Source organism: Spermophilus citellus (assembly GCF_964194105.1).
Source record: "Spermophilus citellus genome assembly, chromosome: 15".
NCBI classification, from domain to species: Eukaryota; Metazoa; Chordata; class Mammalia; order Rodentia; family Sciuridae; genus Spermophilus; species Spermophilus citellus.
Genome location: NC_138195.1, coordinates 95,857,747 through 95,876,811, shown reverse-complemented (window position 1 = coordinate 95,876,811; position 19,065 = coordinate 95,857,747). Strand labels below are relative to the sequence as shown.

General features: G+C 55.8%; 1 protein-coding gene across 1 annotated transcript in view; it reads left to right on the top strand.

The window, feature by feature from the left end:
• The window catches only part of TCERG1L (transcription elongation regulator 1 like), a gene marked incomplete at both ends in the record, with an annotated part of 174,005 nt that overhangs the window by 96,651 nt on the left and 58,289 nt on the right, over nt 1-19,065 (top strand). The gene's annotated exons all lie outside the window — the stretch shown is intronic.

The window sequence follows — 19,065 nt, the reverse complement described above, 5'->3', positions numbered from 1 at the left end:
AGGGAGCTAAGAACGACAGCCGCCTAGTGCCCACCGCAGGGAGGGGCTGGGAGCCTTGTAGCCTGGGCTTCCGCAGAAGTCACACTGCAGGGACTTTGCACAACAGGGGGATCGGATGTGAAAATACTAAGTAGGAGTCCTGCGTTTCCGGTGGTGGGTGCACCATGACAGCAGGGAGGCCCACTTCCTGGCTTCCCCGGCTCCTCCCAGGCCCAGGGTGTTCCCAGGACACGGTTCAGGATCGTACACTCGTACGCCTGGTGAGCGTGTCCCATCCCGTCCAGGGTCTGTGGTGTTTGTGAGCGTGGCAGGATCTGGCGGGATGAGTTGGGGTCATGAGTGGTGCAGTGGGGGTGCTATGGGCTCACTGTCACTTTCCGGTGAATTCGAGTCAGCGGTGCCAGGCTGGGTGTGACTCCCGGGGATTCCTCACCCTGCTCCTGATCTTTTGGTGCAGGGCCGAGGTTCTGTCTTGCCGTGAACACAGCCTATCGCCCCCAGGGAGAAGGTGGGTCCCAGGTCATCCACGGGGAACTCTCCCTGTCCTGGGTGTGTGAACTGTGCGATGAGCACTCACTTCTCAACATCAAAGAGTCAGAAAGGGCACCTGCGAACTCCTCCCGGGCTGCTGGGATGGGTGTGGGACAGTGTCTTGCCCTTCAGACACTGAAACACTGTGAGATGTTTAGTTTTGACTTTGAGCCACTTCACCTTAGTTCCTTGAAGACAGAGTGACACAGGTCTCTCGAGTGGTACCCCACTTGGAGAAGGCCTCATTCCTGCGTCTCTTACCTGGGATACGTAACATGAGTAACCGGTGCGGGCAAGCGTCCCGCGCTGCTCTTGTTCACGGGTGTTCTCAACTTCCCGCTGGCTCCTCCTGCTCAACCGAGAGCCGAGGCCCGTCAGGCACCATCTTGGGAGCACTTACTCTGGGCCACTGGATCTCATGCTTCTCCCGGGTGGCCACCCCACCCTCGGTTAGGCCCTTATTAACTGTTCTCCCAATCGGCAGGTTTGCCTCAGCTCTCCTTCCAGGTGGCAGCACCAGCTGGCCACATTCGGGTTCTCTCTGTCCAGGTCACCTGATCCTGCAGCACGTGCAGCACCGACGGCCCGCGGAACCTCCAGGCAACCCAAGGTAGACTCACAGAGCTCCCGGGCCGCTGGGCACGCACAGGCCTGTCCCCCTAGACCTGGGACACTTAAGGATGAGCCATGAAGCTGCAGCCGAAACCTCATGTATGTCTCCTTGTAGAGAAAGTAGTGCTATAAAATTTGATTTATATGACTAGGTGATGGGCAAGAATTCAGTCCACAAATGTAGGAGCAAAAAGCAACTTGGCAATATAGTGGGCATTGGTAACAATTCTTAGGATGCTTTTCTGGCTTTTGTGATGTTTGTGATATTTAATTTTTTAAAAAAGAGTTTGGGATGCGTTGTGGTTTCTTTCCCCACTCTAGATGAAGATTCCCATTTGGATCTGATTTTGTTTTTGTAATTTGAGTGTTTTTCTGGAAAAGGCTCCTTGGCTGTGTGAGCGCTGGGCAGCATGCCTGGCCATCTGCGAGGTGTCTTCTGTTCTGGGTCATCTCACTGGGCAGCCCTGTGCATTGGTACAGATCAGAATCTGATGAAATGTCCCCAGGGTTTACATCGCTGTGTCCTGATACTAACTTGGGACTAATTTATTTTTTGCTTCATTTTGCAATTTGTTCTTTTACAAACCCCTGTTGCTTGTGTCAGGAAAAAACAAGGGAAGGAAACCCTTTGGCCATATTCAGTAGCAGGACATAAGCTGGGCCTCCCACTGAGAGCTGAGATGAAACTTCTGGTCCCTGATGCTGATGGACAGCTGGGGAAGGACCGTGCCTAGAGGGTTGGAGAAGCGGGGCCGGGTCCTTCAGCTTGGCTGGGACTTGTGCTGTGGCAACCTCTCTGTCTTCCACTTCCCTGAGGGCTCTCTCCTCCTCCAATGTCCTTATCCCCAGGACACTCATGTGCCTCTCATTTTAGAGCAGGTCAGTTGCCCTCCCTAAATGCCTGTTCTCTAGAAGGTTCTCCCTCTTAGTACACCTGGGATTAATGACAACTGCAGTTTTTGCCAATCCTCCACTAAGCGGGGACAGCTACCAGCCGATCACAATAGCGGAGGTGCAGACTTTTCCTCCTAGAGTGCTCATCAGTTGTAACAAATTGCTCCACAGTGGCAGCCCAGCCAGTCCAGCCAGGTGAAGCGCGTCCATTCAGACAGCAGAATGGAGACTCTGGGCGGTGGTTCCAGGTCCTGGAAGTTGGGCTGCCCAGCCCTTACTCGAGGCCCCCTGGGTGAAAGCCCAGGTCACGTCCCCAGCAGTGCTTGGGACATGGAGACTGGACACCCAGTTTGGAAGAGTAGGGGAGTTGCCTGTGTGTGGAGGCTGTCTCTGGAGAACATTCTTGGGTGTGAGCAGGCCACAGCCCGAGTATAAGGAGCTCCTGAAAGAGGCCTGGGCAGTGACACCCTCTGTGGTCACCTGGGTTGTTCAGCCCACACTCCCGCTGCCATGCTGCGAGCAGCATCCTGGGACCAACAGAGTCTTGCCCCGTCACAGCCTCAGTTAACGGCATGGTGGAAACTTGGCTGGATTCAGTCACATGCGAGTATCAGCAGCCAAACTTTACCATCAACTTCCCTTGCTTTGGTCTTCAAATAGCATGTGTGCCTACATGCTCACAGATGTGTGGCCATCGTGAACATGAGCGTGTGTGTCCAGGAGCAACTGAGACACCCCCAGGCCCTGAGGACTCAGAAAGGAGGGCATTTCAGATCAAGGGGGAGATGGACGGTCCAGGCATGGTGCTCAGCAAACAGTAGCCTTGGTGAAAGGCAAGGCGGGTTCCACCTTGCACCTTCCCTGGACGACATCGACAAAGCTGAGAATGTCTGCAGAAAACAGAATCATGCACCTGGTGGAGGAAAGCAAGGGACAGCCACCAGGAGATGCCAGAGCCAGGACAGCGCCCTCGGGACAGCAGCAACCCACAGGCCCCGACCAAGACAGGAGGGCCCATCTTCCTGCAGGGCCATGCTCGAAAAGAAAGAGTCGGGCAGGGCCAGAGCACAGAGCCCGGGTACATGATCAAAGGCTGCCATCACTGTTGTCTGTAAAGTCACAGGGACAGGGAGTGGTTCTGCTGGTCCCCTCCTGCACTCCCCAGCCACGGACACCAACAGGCCTGGCCCCAGCGAGTTCTCGGGACACTTGCTGAATGGAGGAGAGAAAAGCCAAGGGAGCCTCTATGAAGACGAGCATGGGGCCTGCAGACTGGCCTGGGCAAGAGCCCAGTGCTGTGTCCATGGCCTGGGAGCAGAAACCAGTGCTCCCACTAGGGGAGAGGTGTGGTGGGGACCCGCTCCCTCTCTGGAAGGTCCGCTTGGCAACACCCTTGGAATCACGGAGGTGTGTTCAGGTCACAGTCTGGACCCAGATAGTCCTCTTCCAGGGCTCCTGTCACAGAATGCCCTGGGGTGCTCGGAGAGGTGGGCACAGGGCTGCTCTTGGCAAGGAGGTCTGTAGCACCAGGAGCACCGGCACGTCCATCCCTCCAGGAAGGCTACACAAGCGTGGGCACCTCCAACAGTGGGTGTTGTGAGCCTCTGGAAAGCACGATGTCCCTGAGTTCAGCCAGATCTCAAAGTCAGAAGGTCGCATTCTTTGAAAGATGCAAAACCAGTCTCTGCGTTGCTGTGTATTTATGTACAGGAGTAAGGATAGAAAGGATGCGGACTCCTATTTGTCTGTAAATGCATGGATATGGACAGGAACTCATAAGAGGGTGGTGACATTCCTGTGAATCATGTGGCTGGACTTAGGGGTGGAAGGGGGATATTACATACTCTACCCATCTCTACCTTTTGAAATTTAAATCGTGACTATAAAATCAGTAGTAGTTTAAATAGATTATTAAAATACAGTCATATCCCATGTATATAAATGATTTATGCATATTAAAGGAATTCAGTCAAAACTATCGACACATTTGTGTGAAAAATCTTTGCGTGTCCTGTAACAATTTTTTTCCTGACTCAATGCTAATTATATGCATGTCATTGAAAGTAGGAGCAACTGAAATAGAGAAATTCAGTGTTGTTTCCGCCATTCTAACTAGACATTGGGGGTTTCCTAAAAGTAAAGATTTTTGTGGGCTCTGTCTTTTGTTTCAGAAGTCATTTCTCTCCACCACGGTCTGTGCATTTCCCATGTGGACTAGGCAATTGTGTGGGCAAGAGGGATCTTTTATATCCCTGGAAAAACTTTGAAGCCCGTTTTCTAACTATTCTGCAAAGCACACCCATTTTGATTGTGTTCTATTGTATGAGGCTGCACTTTAATTCCCACTATTTCAACTCATAAACCTTGCCATCGATGAGACTAATTGCATCAGGAGCAGCCAGGGAACTTCCCGAGCATTCTAAACACATAAATAACACCGCCAATTAGCTGCCAGCGTGCCCAAGCTCTCCATCTTCTTGTCAGAAGCGGGCGCGTGCTGTTCTAATTGCACCCAGCAGGGAATGGCGATGTCCCCCACCTGCCTCTTGCCTGGGATGTGTGCTGGGGACAAGGGGAGGAGAGGCCGTCCTGTGGGAGGCCGAGTGCAGCTGAAGAGCAGGCTGAGCCCTGAGCTCGCGTCTGTGTGGGACCCCTTCCCTCCAGCATGGGGCTCAGCACAGGAGCAGTGACTGGGCACTGGGGCCAGTGCCTGGAGCACTCACCTGGGACAGGCTTGTTCTTTCTCCTCTGTTACCTGTTAACAACCGAGTCCTCCGCGCTGAGGGCTGCAGCAGCCTGTCGTGGAAGCTCCAAGGAGAACCAAATGCAGCTGCATTTGAGGTGGTTTTGTGGCTAATGGACAATGAAGGAGGCAGCAGGGAGGAGGGGTGCCCTGCTACCCAAAAGGGGCAGATGGTGTTGGACTTGGGTTTCGCTCCTGCAGTTGCAGGATGAAGTGCTGGAGAGAGCCGTGGCGGCGTGCGGATGCCCTAAGCCTGAGGCCTTTGACAAGTGCAGGAGGACAGCCCTCAGCCAGGCCCGCTGGGTCAGCGCCCAGGAGCCGGGCGGCAGGCAGGATCCTCTCTGCTGGGTCCCGTGGACCCATCCTTGTGTCCAGAACAACGGGGGGTGTGGAGGGCAGACCTCATGCCCCTTGGCAGTGGCAGGGCTCCGATTAGGTGGCACCCTGAGAGACATAGTGTGTTCAACTACAGTAAGATTCAGTACTTGCACGCAGATGCAGCTTTCTTGCGCTTATTGCGCTTTCTAACCGGGTTGGTAGTAGTGCTGTGCTTAGGCAATTGCCGCATGGACAGGTACCTTCTGCACTCGCTTGGGGGACACTGCTCACTGCACAGCCTCTGAGCAGACCATGGTCAGGGGAGGTAGGTTTTCCTCTCTCTTCCGTGAGGCCCACTGTCACCTGCTGACCGTGATGAGCAGCTCTGGGCACGGGTGGTGCTCCCCTGCCTGCTCACACTGTGGATGGGCAGTGTCCAGGTCCACCGTAGCTCTGCAGACCTGCTGGAGCCAGTTTGTCCTCGAGGTTGGGTGCACCAGGAGCCATCATTTGGTAGTGGGGTTCTTGAATGACTGGGCAGAGGCTTCCTTCCGGCATGGAGAACCCCGGGCCGGCTGCTGGCCTCTTGTCAAGGGCTGCACTGCCCTCTTGTTTGTTTGCTGACTTGCTTCTCTCTCGTTTGATTGCTCTGCACGTGGGAAGTGCAGGTGACAGCCCCGCTGCGTCCCCGTAGACAGTGGTTCTTCGTTTCGGTCTACACTTACTCAGCCGTGCAGTGTTTATTAAGCATCTATTTTGTGTCAATCACACAGTTGATTTAAAGTAGCTTCAGAGATTAAAAGACATGACTTCCATTTCCAGAGAGCTTGCAGACATGAAATGGGTCATTTAAATATGACGTGCTAGGATAGAAACCAGCATTACACATTTTAAGTCTCAGGACCATGAGGTCCTTGCCGGGGGCAGCAGGCGCAGTGCAGGCTTTGCAGGGGAAGTGTTTGGAGCTCTCTCTTGAGAAGAGGAGAAAGTCTTGGGTAGAAAGAGAAGCAAATTCCAGGCACTAGAAGGTATGGAGGCAAAGAGGCCGAGAGTGGGGAGAGTAAATCCCAGGGGCCTCCCCCACTGGACCCCTCCTGATGCAGACATGTTGGGGAAGGGGCCATTCTTAGGAGTGGGGAGAGTCAAGTGCTGCCTGTGTAGTTAGTTGTTGAACCGAATACTGCAGACGAGGTCCCTGTCTTTCAAGGACGCAGACACAGGAGCTTGTAGCTTCCGTGGGATCTGTGTAGAGGTGCAGGCTGATGTGGAGCAGGGGTGCCACCCACAATGTGGGGTCCAGCGCCCCAGGGAGGCAGAGCCTGAGCCCAGCCTGCAGAGGAGGAGAGCCCATCAGTGACGGGGGGTACTTGTCCTAGGTGAGGGTGGTGAGGAGCTCCTGGAAATGAGGTGCCCAGCGGGGAGGGTGAGGGTCAGCTTCCACAAGGAGGATGAGAGCCACCGGGGGATGCGGGAAGCCCAAGGTCGGCTTGCTGGCTCGTGGACCCCGATTCTGATGCTAGTTGGTGGTGAGCTGACCGGAAGGGGAAGCAGCCCAACAGAACTGGGGAAAGGCCCGTCCCAGATAGAAACCTTCCTCGGTGTGTTTCCCACACAAAGGATCTCTTCACCAGATGCTTCGCAGTAGGTAGAGGATTGATTGTTTTAAATTTTTAATAGCTCTAAAAGAAATGGTCATTAAAAATGCAAGCTCCCTGGAAAACATACTGTGCACCCTGGCAGAGCCAACCCCGACGTGGCAAGTGGCAGGCAGATAGAACATGGTCACCTGGGTCTCTTCCTTCCCACCCCTTGAAATATGAACCTGCCCTTGCCACAAACAGGCAGCTGTGTGTATTTGGGGACAGGCTGGCTTTCTGATGGCCTTGGCAGAGGAGTCACTGTTTCCGATGCTGGGTGGGCTGCTCTGATGCCAACCCTAGTGGGATTGTGCCGCCGACGTCACAGGTCACTTGGGAGAGGCAGCGCTTCCAGTTTTTAGCGCAGACCTGAGCTCCAAGCCTGGATTCACTAAAGGTTATATTTGCCTTCAGCTAATTAAAGCCATTTGTATCCAATGACTGGAATAACTTCCCTTTTGAAAATAAAGAAAATAACTGAAAGAAGTTGGTTAAAAAAGAAAGTCTGAGTTAATTTCATCAACAAAGATGAGAACTGCACTATTAATTTTATTACATCTAAGTGTGAAAATAAATCCGTTTGGTAAGGATTGCATCTTCATGCAGATTAGGCTGCAGGAGTCAGCGGGCTCACTCTGAGCTCTGAGGAGCAGAGTGGCCAGCCTTTGCTGAAGCCGGCGTGTGAATCAAGCTGCTCCAGCCCAGGGTGCGGTGAGACCCCCACAGTCCCTCAAGGTCACCTTGCTCTTTAGTCCTATAGAGTTACCAGAAGCATGAGTACTCCTTTGTGTAGTGGGCTCACACCCCCCTAAGTGTGTGTTCATTTAAATCTTGCAAATGGACTATTTGCAAGTTGTGGTTGATGCTAAGAGATGTTTCACGAGTTTACGTGATGCACTTCCCAAGCCCTATAGTGCTAGGCCCACAGCTAGCAGCAGCGGACACAAAGACGCTGAGTGTGGCTTTGATAGGACGTAAATGAGAATCTTCCTCTTGCCACATGACAATGTGGGAGGCATTTAGCAAGAGGCAAGAGAGGGCTCTTCAGTGGTTTCTCCTGTACTCACTCACGCGGGAAACCTGAGAAAGGAGCTTGAGTCCTCAGCACACACACGTGCACACACACCCGCACGCCCTGTGCCTGTGCACACACAGAGGTGTACCCTGCTTTAGAATGGCATGGGTGTCGTGTCCTGATTCGCAGCTGCATCTTAACAGGGGCAGTACCGCCTTGGGGAATGAGCTGTCTTTCCACGTGTGTTTACACAGAAACTTGGTCAGTGATTTCCTTTAAATGTTCCTGATAATCACTACTACAATTTTTCAGAAGACCTAGGTGATGGACAGTTGAATTTTCCTAAGAAGAGACATGGTCCTGAGGGGCTAAGTTTGCACATGAGTTGAGTGGGGACTAGGAGCCCTTGATGCTCCTGACCCATGGGCTGACCCCCTCTCCCTGTGGGTGGGCTCCCTGCTTATCCAGCCGCAGGCAGACCTGGGTGGTGGCTGAACCTGGGTCCTGTGCATTCTGTCTCACCCCTTGCTGGGATGCCCAGGGGGAGGGAGCACCCCGCTGAGCAGACATCGTACACAGCATTGAATAATTAGTATCCTGTCCCTAGCCGGAATCCTCCACGTGGCAGTCTCCCCTGTTCTGTAGATGGAGAGGTTAGAACTCACAGACGGCAGCTGGCTGTCCCCACACGTCATGCCCAGTGAGCGGCCTGGTCCCGGGCCCTCCCAGCAGCCGTGCTGAGATGTGCCTAGCTCAGCTCTCTGCTTCCTGCCCGTGCCTCTCCCAGCTCCAGGCCCTGGTGACCCCGGCAGCAGAGCTCTCCCCAAATCCAGGGGGCATAGCCAGGGGCTGCGCCCTCCTGACCTGAGACTGAACTTCCCGGTCATGAGAAGCAGTCTCAGGCAGTGGCTCCTCCTGAACAGAGCACCAAACCCAGAGGCCCAGGGCCACCTTCCCTTGGGAGCAATAGACATCCCTGATAGCAGGATTTGCTCAGTGATCATCGTAATTCCTATTCTAGAAACATGGCCTTCACAGATCTCCCTGTTACATTACAATTGCTCTAATATGGAATCTTTCCTTAACAAATTGTTCCCATTTGATAAAATTTAACGATGCAATTCAGAAAATGAATATATTCAATCATACATTTCCACATTTAACTGAAGGTCATATATAAAGGTACTTTAAGTTTTAAAATATGAAATTATAAGTGTTCCTGCTGAAGTGACTCAGGTGTCATGCACGGCACTGGACTTTAGGACTGCGACACTTGAGTTAATATTGTCAAAACACACCTAAGACACACACAGCTCCCACTTGAAGTTCCCCTTCTACAGAATCACAGTGACAGCAGACAGTAGCCTTAAAAAGTCTTCACTGTGAGAATCAAACGTGAATGGTTCTGGTTTTGTATTTATATGGTGTCACACCACACACCACGTGCCACACTCTAGGTACATGTCACATTAGCATCATGTCCGCAATCCAGCCAGTCAGTGTGTGTGTGTGTGTGTTGTGTATTTTTGGCTTTCAGTGCTCCTGGTGATGGGTGGGGGTTGGAGAGGTTGGTCTGAAGGTTGACCCTGAGCTGGCCTCGTCCCTCTCTCTGTCACCACCCTTGTCCCTGTGCCCTGTCACGGCAGCCTCAGCTATGGGACCTGTTAGTCCCCACATCACTACCCATATGTAGAGAGAATGCACCTCTATTTTTTCTGTGTCTGATTCCTTCCCATCCTCAGGGTCTTTGTTTAAGGTTTTGTCCCCAGAGTCTCTCCACATGGGACAGATGCATGAGTGACCTAGAGGGTTGGTGGTCACTAAGTGCCCCCGAGACGATTGAGGCTGGGACTTGTTTTCCCTTGGAACCCCCTTGGGCCTTGAGCCCAGGCTTAGAGCGGGTGTTGCCTGGCATGTGCTTCTAACCGAGAAGGGAAGGCCATGTGTGGGTGCCAGGGGCAGAGGTGGGGACTCCGGGCTTCTGAGCCGTGGTGGTCCCCTCTCTGGGTCGGCCTGGAGGTGGGCTGGGGAAGCGAGGTGGAGGTGCAGGGGCCTCGACAGACGGGGCTGTCGGTGGTGGTCACCACCATTGCCTCCTTGAAGGACGGGGGCGGGGTTGCTGCTTGTCCCCGTGGACCGGCAAGGGCCTCACTGACCTCAAGGTCAAGATCACAAGTGCTGGAAAGCCACCAGCCCTGGTGGTGGTGTCAGGTGGACAGGCTGCCTGACCTGGCCAGGTCTCGTCTGCCTGGCTCTGCCACCCTGCTACTGACCGGTCAGTAATGGAGAGCTGCCCAGGGCTGCCCAGGGCCTCTTGGAAGGGCAGGGATGACGTCCTCAGACCTTCCCCCAGGGGCACACAGGTCCCCGAGGGCAGTTCTTCACACCTGGCCAGGACATTCTTGGACTGAAAGGAAACTAAAGTCCAGCTGAGGTGACGTGGGTTTTGGTGTCTCTGTAAGTTGAGAACCCGGCTCTGCCTTTCAGTGAGGTGGCTCACTGTGACCAGGGCCAAAGCTGCCTCCTCACTGGGCTCTGCCCGGTGGCCACATGTGGGCCCCGTCTGGCCCTGCTCGCATTCTGAGGGGGCCCAGCTCATGACCCTCAGGTTGTCTAGCTCTCTGCTCTGCCCACCTTAGGGAGGGCACCGAGGGATAGCAGGGGGGCCCAGCTTCCAGGGGCACTGGCTACTGGGGATCAAGGAGGGACTCAGGCCCCGGGAGAGGGAACCTCCTCCCTGGCCACGCCAGGGTGTGTCCCCGTGAGCAGGCGGGTCACAGGAGTCAGCACGGTGCTGTTGGAACTGCTTCGTTTCCTCCTTAGACAGTAATGTGTGGCTCTCCGGAGCGTCCAGTGGAGTCCCATCTGTTGCTTCTGTTGTTTAACTGGATGCGAGAGAGGGCCATCAAGCGTGGAAACTGGATACTCAGCCCCTGCAGCGTCTGTGCGAGGGCTTCAGGACAGGGGCTCGGGATCCTGGGCCCTGGGGGGGGGCAGACCACAGCCTAGTGCTGTGTCTCCTGGAGCCTCCAGGTAGACAGGTGCTCACCCCAGTGTTGGGGCCACCTGGGGAGGTCCCATACCCAGTTTCCTTTGACGCCCAGGTCCCTTCCCAGGTCATGAGGCTGGTGGGGAAGCCTTGCCCTCTCCAGGGAGACTCCCGTGCAGGCCCACGGCCATGGAGCCTTCCAGCTGTCTGAGCCTCACTGGGAACTAGGGCCTCGAGGGGGTCGTGACGCCTATGGCATCTCAGCCGAGAGGAGCAGAGACACTCAAGCATCAAGTCACTTCAAGGGTGGCATGTGACTGAACCTAACCCCAACCCCAACCCTAACCCTAACCCAAGAAAATGCCCAGGTCCTGGGGAAGGTCACTTGCACCATTGTCTTGTTTTAAATCCAGGATGACATTAAAGTAGATGCTGACTCTGCAGGTGGGGAGGTGGAGCCCTGCTCCCTGGAGAGACCCAGCTGACACAGGGTCCTTGGGTCCCTGTGCTCTGGCAGCTCATGGGCTGCATGGTGCGGAGTGGCTGCTCAGAGCCACCCACCCCGGGAGCCGCCCTCCCTGTGGCTTCTGGACCCTGGGCAAGCAGCGGTGGCTGAAAGGCCACGGAGGAGGCAGGAAGGGACAAGAGGCCTTGAATAGAGGGAGAGAAGAGGCGCACAGGGGCTTCTCAGGTTCAAAGCAGCAACGCGCCGGGCCATCTCCAGGAGGGAAGAACAAGAGGAACAGAGTCCCAGCTGCGGTGGCTAGAGGGCTGCGGGCGCCTGCTGCTCTGGGCTCTGCCGGGAAGGGAGGTGTGGCCGAGGCCGAGGCGCACCCACCTCTGTGTGTGCAGGGGTCTCTCAGCCTGTCTGGGCAGTGCCGGCCTCTTGGAGGGTTGGGCACCTCAGCAATGAGGTGCCAGCTCTAGGCAATTGTCCCTGTCATGACAGCCAGTTTAGTGGAACCACCATGGCCAGGCGTAGAGGCCAGCAGTCCAGGACATGGCGGGCAGCCTTGTCTTCCCTCTTTCAGTGGCTATAATGCCTGCGCTTCTTGAGAGGTGGGTGTTTCTGGAGGTACTCAGCCTGCGCCTGTGACACGGATGGACGCTCTTGGGCGGGAGCTGAATGCTGCACGCTGCTCCACCGAGTCGCAGGGAGACCTTTCAGACACTGCTGCAGATTTACACTGATCTCCTTTCAGTCTCGTCTTTCTCTCCATCGCCAGCTACATTTCTCTGTCCCATCTCATCTCCAAGCCACCCTGGCTATCTGTCTCCCGTCCCTGCTCTAAGCCTCTGGCCAGGTCCCACTTGTCACGGGTTCCTGGCACCAGGGTGCTCAGTGGACATTTGACTTCCCATGGGAACCTTCTGGCTGCGGCGTTGTGTCACCTTTGCTATCTGCTTTTGGGTGAAGAGTAGAACTTGGAGCAAGTTCTGACATCTCCTGAGACCCACCTGTAGCTCAAGAACTCATCACTGAACAGGTGCTCATGGAGGGCACAGGGTCTCTCATGAGCACACGCTATGCACAGTGCCAGCTACTTCTGGGCACCGCAGGACACTGCCTGCTCCCGGGTGACAGGGATCCAGTGCCCTGGTGACTTTCAAGTGGGTGCTTGGGAAGGAGGGATGAGGAAGTGGCCAGTCTGCACCACAAATCCTGACATGGCAGCCCCAGATGTCCTCTCTGCCTTCCTGGTGGGGGCAAGGTCAGCTGAGCTGTCTCCATTTCTGCAGCCACCACTGTGCGGCTCAAACCTGATGTCACGCCTCCTCCTCGGCCAGCCTGCCAAGGTCCCAACTGCCTTAGCTTCTCAATCACTCCAGGGAAGTGACCCATGACCTCCACACGCCACTCTGTCCAGTGACAACACAGATCCTCCTAAGCAAGCACACTGGACCCGGGCCAGGTCAAGGACAGAGTCATGTGACATGTTACAGGGTGGAGTCCTGCTGTTGAGGTGAGGTCACACTACAGGGGTGGGGTTGTCTTACTAGAGTCTCGCTCCTGGTGTGAGTGTGCTAGTAGCTTGTTGTCACTGTGACCTAAATGGCTGACAGGAGCAGCATGGAGGAGGGAAGCTGTGTTTGGGCTCATGGTTTCTGAGGTTTGGGTGCCAGTGGGTTCCAGGAGAAAGCTTCAGGTGCAGGGGCGTAGTGGACGAAGGCCGCTCTGATCCTGGCAGCCAGGAAGCAGAGAGAGGGAGAGGAGGGTCCAGGCAGAGATGAACCTTCTGGGCGACTCCCAGTGACCTGCTTCTTGCAGCCGGGTCTTGGTACCCTGCCGTCCATGCAGCTGTCGATGGACGATGGACTTGTACACCACAAGGTCGAGGTCCGAGCCCTCCTGATCAGATCACTGCGGAAGCCCCACCTATACACTGGAGGCTTTGGGACAGTCCAGATCTGAGCCCTGGCCGTGGGTGGCCTCACAGTCCGGATCTAAGCCCTGGCCGTGGGTGGCCTGCAGGAGCAGCACAGCAGCATGCCTCCATGAAGGACCTAGGGCAGCCAGGCCCGTCCTCCTGTCGCAGTGCTTTACAGCCTTTGATGGCACGGGGGAGATCCAGGGTCTTAAAAATGGGTGGAAAATTAATCCTCTCTGCCGCTTCTCATGCTGTGGAATCGCTACCTGTGCAGAATTTAGGAGGACTCAGAAGTGATTTGCGTTTCTATGAAAACCATCTTCAGCAGAGTTCAGAGCGGCACCCTGGGTGTGCTGGGGAGAAGTGGTAGTGGGGGGCCACCTGTTCTGCAGGTGGCTGTCAAGGAGCCAGGGTTCCCTGCACACAGTGTCCTGACAGGTGTGGCTGTGACCCCTGCCCTGTGGCCAGGCCAGCACTGGGGCCATGCCTTCTGTAGCTGGGGTTCTCCATGGGTTGGTAAGCTCATTGCCCTGTGCCCAGGAGTTGTGCACCAGAGGGATAGTCCTGTCCCCTGCTGACACCCACTCGTGCCTGCTCTCCTTGGCTTGTGCCTGCATGCTTTGGTTACCTCAACGTGGTGACTGGCACTGAGTCCCCACAGGGAAGAGGGGAGACGTCCTGCACCTCAGGGCCCCTGGGGCCACCTGCCACTCCTCTGCAGCACCCGGCCTCTAGGATTCCCCCTCCCCTCTCCAGAGCCTGAGCTGCTGCCTGAGGATCCAAGGCCAGTTGCTCCACGGACCGCTCTACAGCTCCCACCAGCCTGGTTTTGCCACAGTGGCTTTGCACATGCTGAGGGCTGAGCAGCAGTCTGTGCACCTGGGTCTTTGTTGGGAGTGGGGAGCACCCCTGAGCCTGCTCCCAGCACCCCTGGGCCAGCTGCAGCCAAGTCTCTCCAGCCCTGCGCCATTCCAGCCCCTTCCATCCCTGGGCTTCCCTCGTCTTTGTTTTGAATCCCTGACCTCTGTGTCCCTCCCTCCTTGCTCCTGCTAATGACACTGGCCAGTCCTGAGACTGGGCTCAGCTGAGCCTTCCCAAGGAGGACTCTCCTTTGACCATTCAGGTCTCCATGTGGACTGTGAATCAGGTCCCTCACCAGGCCTCCTCGCCACAGGCAGTGGACCCCCCCAGTGGTCATTTTTACTATCTTAGGCATACATTGCTTTTCCCCTCCTTTTATTATGGGATGTTCAATGTTGCCGCACCGACAAGCAACACAAGCCCTCCCTCCTGGTTCCTTTGTACCTTAGAAGCAGTGCACCCTGTCTGCCCGCCTTGGGTGCACTGGGAACTCTGGGCCTGCTTCAAGCATCACAGACGCTGTTTTAGAACGGTGCTCGAGGAGAGATGGCCTGCAGGATCAGGCGTCGTCACTGTCCTGAGTGGATGGCCCTCTAGTCTGTGCAAACACAGGAAAAGAGCTTCACGGGCTCTGGTTGCCTCCTGCCACCCACACATCTGGCACAGGCCTGGGTGTCCTCGCAGGGAGGAGGTTGCTGAGGGGACACACAGATTTCCCCTTTTGGAGGACCAAGTCTTCATTTCTTTGTACGACCTGCATGCTAAGGACAGTATGTGCTGGACAGGCCAGTACTATGAATTTTCTCTGTTGACCCTTCCCATAGTGGCCACTGTCCAAGGAGGTCATCTTGCTGTTCCCCTACCTCTTGGGCACCTCAAGGAAGTCACTGTCAGAGTCACATGGTGGCAGCTGTTTGTGGATCTGGGGTCCCCCCAGAAGATTTCTTACCTAATCCCAAACTCATTAGAAGAGGTTTGTTCCAAGGAACAGAAGCTCAGTGGTGGCCATCAAGCTGCAGTAGAAGGGCTGACTGCATCCCGTCCCCGGGGTCACTTCATCCCTGCGTCAGCTCCTTCCTGGATGGGAAGCCAGGGGGACATCCTTGGAGCCTTCTGGGTAATAGTCAGCTGTGGGATGGACCCCGCCTGATGGCTGACGTTTGGAATCCAGAATCGGAAGACTCAAGAAACCAGTCCATGGCATGGATGAGGACTCAGAGGCCAGAGAGGTCAATGTTTAAAAGGCATTGAAACGAGATGGGCTTCTCACCTCTTGAATCGGGAGATCTGATACATTTCTGTGTCTTCTGACAAGTGAGACAACTCCTGTTGCCTGCAGTAGTTTTCATTTTAATAATTAAAGAAATATTCACTGCTGTCTCTCTGTTCGGTGGTCTAAGCATGGCTTGCTGAAGTCAGCCCTGACCTGGGGTCAGGAGGCCAGCAAGTTGCCTACTGTCATGGAGAGGGTGGACGGCTGCACTCTGGGAACTTGTGGAGCTATGTCTGGCACCCAGGGGCTCTGGGCTCTCCCCTCTTGATTCCTGCAGCCCATGAGGAGCTAACCACTCACGCGGTTTCCCTCAGCTCTTCCCCGGTGCAGGCTGTGCAGGATCACAGGGGCAGTACACAGACTTGCCACCTGGACTATTGCAGCTCAGGCTCCTGTCCCCAACTGCCATGTGACCTTCTCGTCTCTCTTTGTCACTCACCACTGCCAGGAGGAAAATCAAAGTGAAGGCCGACGGGGAGCACTGAGACCGCAGAGCCGGGCTTGATCAATGGTGAACCGCAGGGAGGTGTTACCACTGCGCCTCGCTCCGAGGGCAGAGATATATCCTGTGCTCCCCCAGGTGCGTTGGGGCCCACAGTCTTGCAACTTGTGGAGTTTCCTCCATAAACTAGTTCTCCTTGCCACTCCAGGGAGCCCTTCACTACCCCATCATCAGAGTCTGTGGGCAGGCCCAAAGCAAAGAGCACTTCAGCAGGCCAGAGTGGACCCCCAAGTGGCCCGCAGAGAGCCGTCCAGCAAGCGCTTCCACGGTGAAACAGCCAGGAACAGACCCAATTAGAGTGTGCGTGGCGGGGCCTCCCCCGTCTCCCCGGGGCCTGCAAAATCAATGGCTGTTAAAAAGTGCCGGCCATTAAGGAGCGACGGGGGGACACGGGGCAGCATTTGTCATTGGTGCTCTGGGGCGTGCGGCTGCGATTAGGGGCTTCGAGATGATCATCAGCGTCATCCTCTCTGAGAAGCACTCACGGGGAGCAACATCAATCCGCTTATCTCAAAGCTGGGTTTTAAGATCTGATTTTCACAAAGATCAACTGTTTTCAATAAAAGAAAGACTTCAGTATGTTTCCTGAAGATAATGGGGGAGAAGCCCAAGCGGCCCTCTATCCTGAGAGCAGTCTTGCAGGCGGGGCCCACTGTCAGCCCCCAGGCTGCTCTGACTAGTGCATCTGCCTATTAACATGGCTCTGTGTTCTGCAGGTGACACTGGGTGACAACAGGGTGTGTGCACAGAATCAAGGATGAGGCACATCCTGCCCTGTGGGCCTGACCAGTCCCACTCTGTGGGATTACTCCTTGCCCCACTTTGGGTGAAATTCAAACCAAATGACTTTCGGCTCATTCTTGAGCAGTAAAAATGCATCCACTCGTTTTCAGTCATAAAAGAGGTCTCGGGCCAGCAGTTCAGTCTGAGGAGTCCGGGGACGTCATCGGGGCTCCTGACTCCATTGACAGTTCAGCTTTCCTCCTCCTCCTTTTCGGGGCCTGCCCAGGTGTGTCGAGGTCACTGCAGTGGGCAGCAGAAGGGCTTCGCTCATTTTTAGTCCCCTCCTCCTCCTCACCCTAAGCCACAGGATGGAGGCACAGGGGCAGAGATCCCAGGGCCCCGCCTGGCCAGTTCTGATGCTCCGTTGATACGGTTTTCAGGGTGGCAGTGCTGGGGAGCCCCCTCTCTGTCACAAAAGCTGCCCTGTGGCTTCTCCAGGCGCCCCCCAACACTTATCCCAGTTCTCTGGACAGCAACCTGCCACCCCCAGACTTCACTTCACCTGTGGCCACCCACGGTGCCCTCTCCCCATCCCCCTCTCTGGGCTGCAGGTGGGAGAAGAGCTAAGGTGGACATGTCCACCCTTCATAGGCCCCCTGGGCAGAGGCTGTGCCCTGGCCCAGTGCTGGCACTGGCTGAGCTCCCTGGTGGAGCAGCCCGTTATGCACACGTGCCCTGTGGGGAGTGAGATGGGCGCGGGTGGCAAGGTGGCCTGATCTATGTGACATCACTGAATGGCCTCACACCTGCTTTTTGCCTCTTCTCAAGGAAGGGACTATTGTGGGCAAGGAGTGGCAGGACTCAGTACCCTTAAGTCCCTCAAGCAAAGAAAAGAGGCCTCCAGGTGGAGACATGTGCATGGGGTGGCTCGGACCTGCGGGAGCTGAGGACAGGTGTCCCTGGGTGTAGCATGGGGATTTGAGGATGTGCGCGTGTGTGCCCAGGAGGCAGCTCTCCACAGTCTCTGCCTGACCCAGCCGCACTGGTCTCTTTGCCTTTGTTCCTTCGAATGGCCCTTGGGTTTCTGCAGCACTTTCCCTTCGAGTCATGTGTCGAAGGACCACACCTAGAGGCTTCCGTCTCTTAGCACCTGTCTGTGATGAGACCTTAGTGACTGCCGATCTGTTTTGTGGAGAAAGACAGGAATGAGGCTGGGGACAGAACTGCCCAGCGTGGACTCAGTGCCCCAGGGTCAAGGTCAAGTGCACCTGGACAAGGAGTGGGCTTTGGGGAGCAGCTCTGCAGATTTCTGGAAATCTCGCTGCAACCCCGTGGCTCTGCCTATTGTCCTGAGTGATGGTAAAATCTTTCCACTGCTCTTGGACTTACTTTCTTTACTCAGGCTTGGGCTTCCGCCCCCTTCCATGGAAACATGGAAAGGTGACAGTTCCTCCCAAGGAAAATCTTTTCTTTTTTTTGGCCTGGCAAGTGCTCTACCACTGCACCCCCAAGTCCATTCTTGAAATGGGACCTTCTCTGGCATTGGCAGGCCTGGGTGTCTCCTGTTGGTGGTCACGGCTGCCCTAGAGCCCTGTGTCAGCAGAGCTGGCCTCTGTGTGGCAGGAGACGTGCCAGCAGAGGCTCAGCCTGGATGAGTTGTAGTGCTGGAGGCAGGGAGGCCATGGCACCAGGGACTCTGCTCTGCTTACTCTCCACGGCTGGGGCTGAGGCCGCTGCTCCTTTAACAGCAAGAACCAGCCCTCTGCCATGGAGAGCCTGCAGGACAGCGCACACTTCAGGGTGACGGCGGTGGACAGGGCTTGTGTGTCCATGGTGTCCTGTGGCCTCATCCATCCATTCCCAGCTGGGGTGAGGAGTCCAGGGCATGTGCTTCTTCTGCCCGGGCTGGACGCAGGGCCGCTGGGTCCTGGCCCAGTGTTGCCTGGGCTGCCGCACGCTGCGGGTCAGAGCACAACCGCTGCCTGAGCACCACTCAGTGAGGGCTTCCCGCCCAGCTCTCCAGCCGTACCCTCCAGGTGCAGAGGCCCACTGTGGGCGTGGCTGCAGCCCCTGAGGCCTTGGGCTTTGTGGCCCCTGCACACCTGTGTGCAGCAGGCAGTGGGGCCGCGCGGGGTAGGCAGCTGGCTGGTGGGAAGCCTGGAAGGCTAGGGAGGATTTGGCCTCCAACTCTGCAGCTGCTCCCCCTGCTCGCCCCTGCTCCACGCAGATGTGTGGCTCCAGGGAGGCCACAGGCACCAGTCCGCGTGCCTGTTTGCTTTTCTGTGCCTATGCGTGTGTGTGCATGTGTGTGCGTGTGTGTGTGTGTGTGCACACACACGTGAGGCGACTCTGTCCCCCGATGCTCTTCTGTGGAGTGCCCCCTCTGGGCTCCAAGGCCAGGACTCCAGGCTAAGCAGTTTTCTGTCCCAAGTGGGCTGACCTTTGAGTCCAGGGACGCCTGCCAGGGCCTTCCCTCAGGAATGTTCCTCCTGGCGATGTGGGCAGGTGGTGGCCTGGTTTTCCTTTTTAATCTTAGTATGATCCGTCAGGCTCTTGATACGAAGTGTTGGCTGTCTGCACAATTTTGAGTAGGGTAGG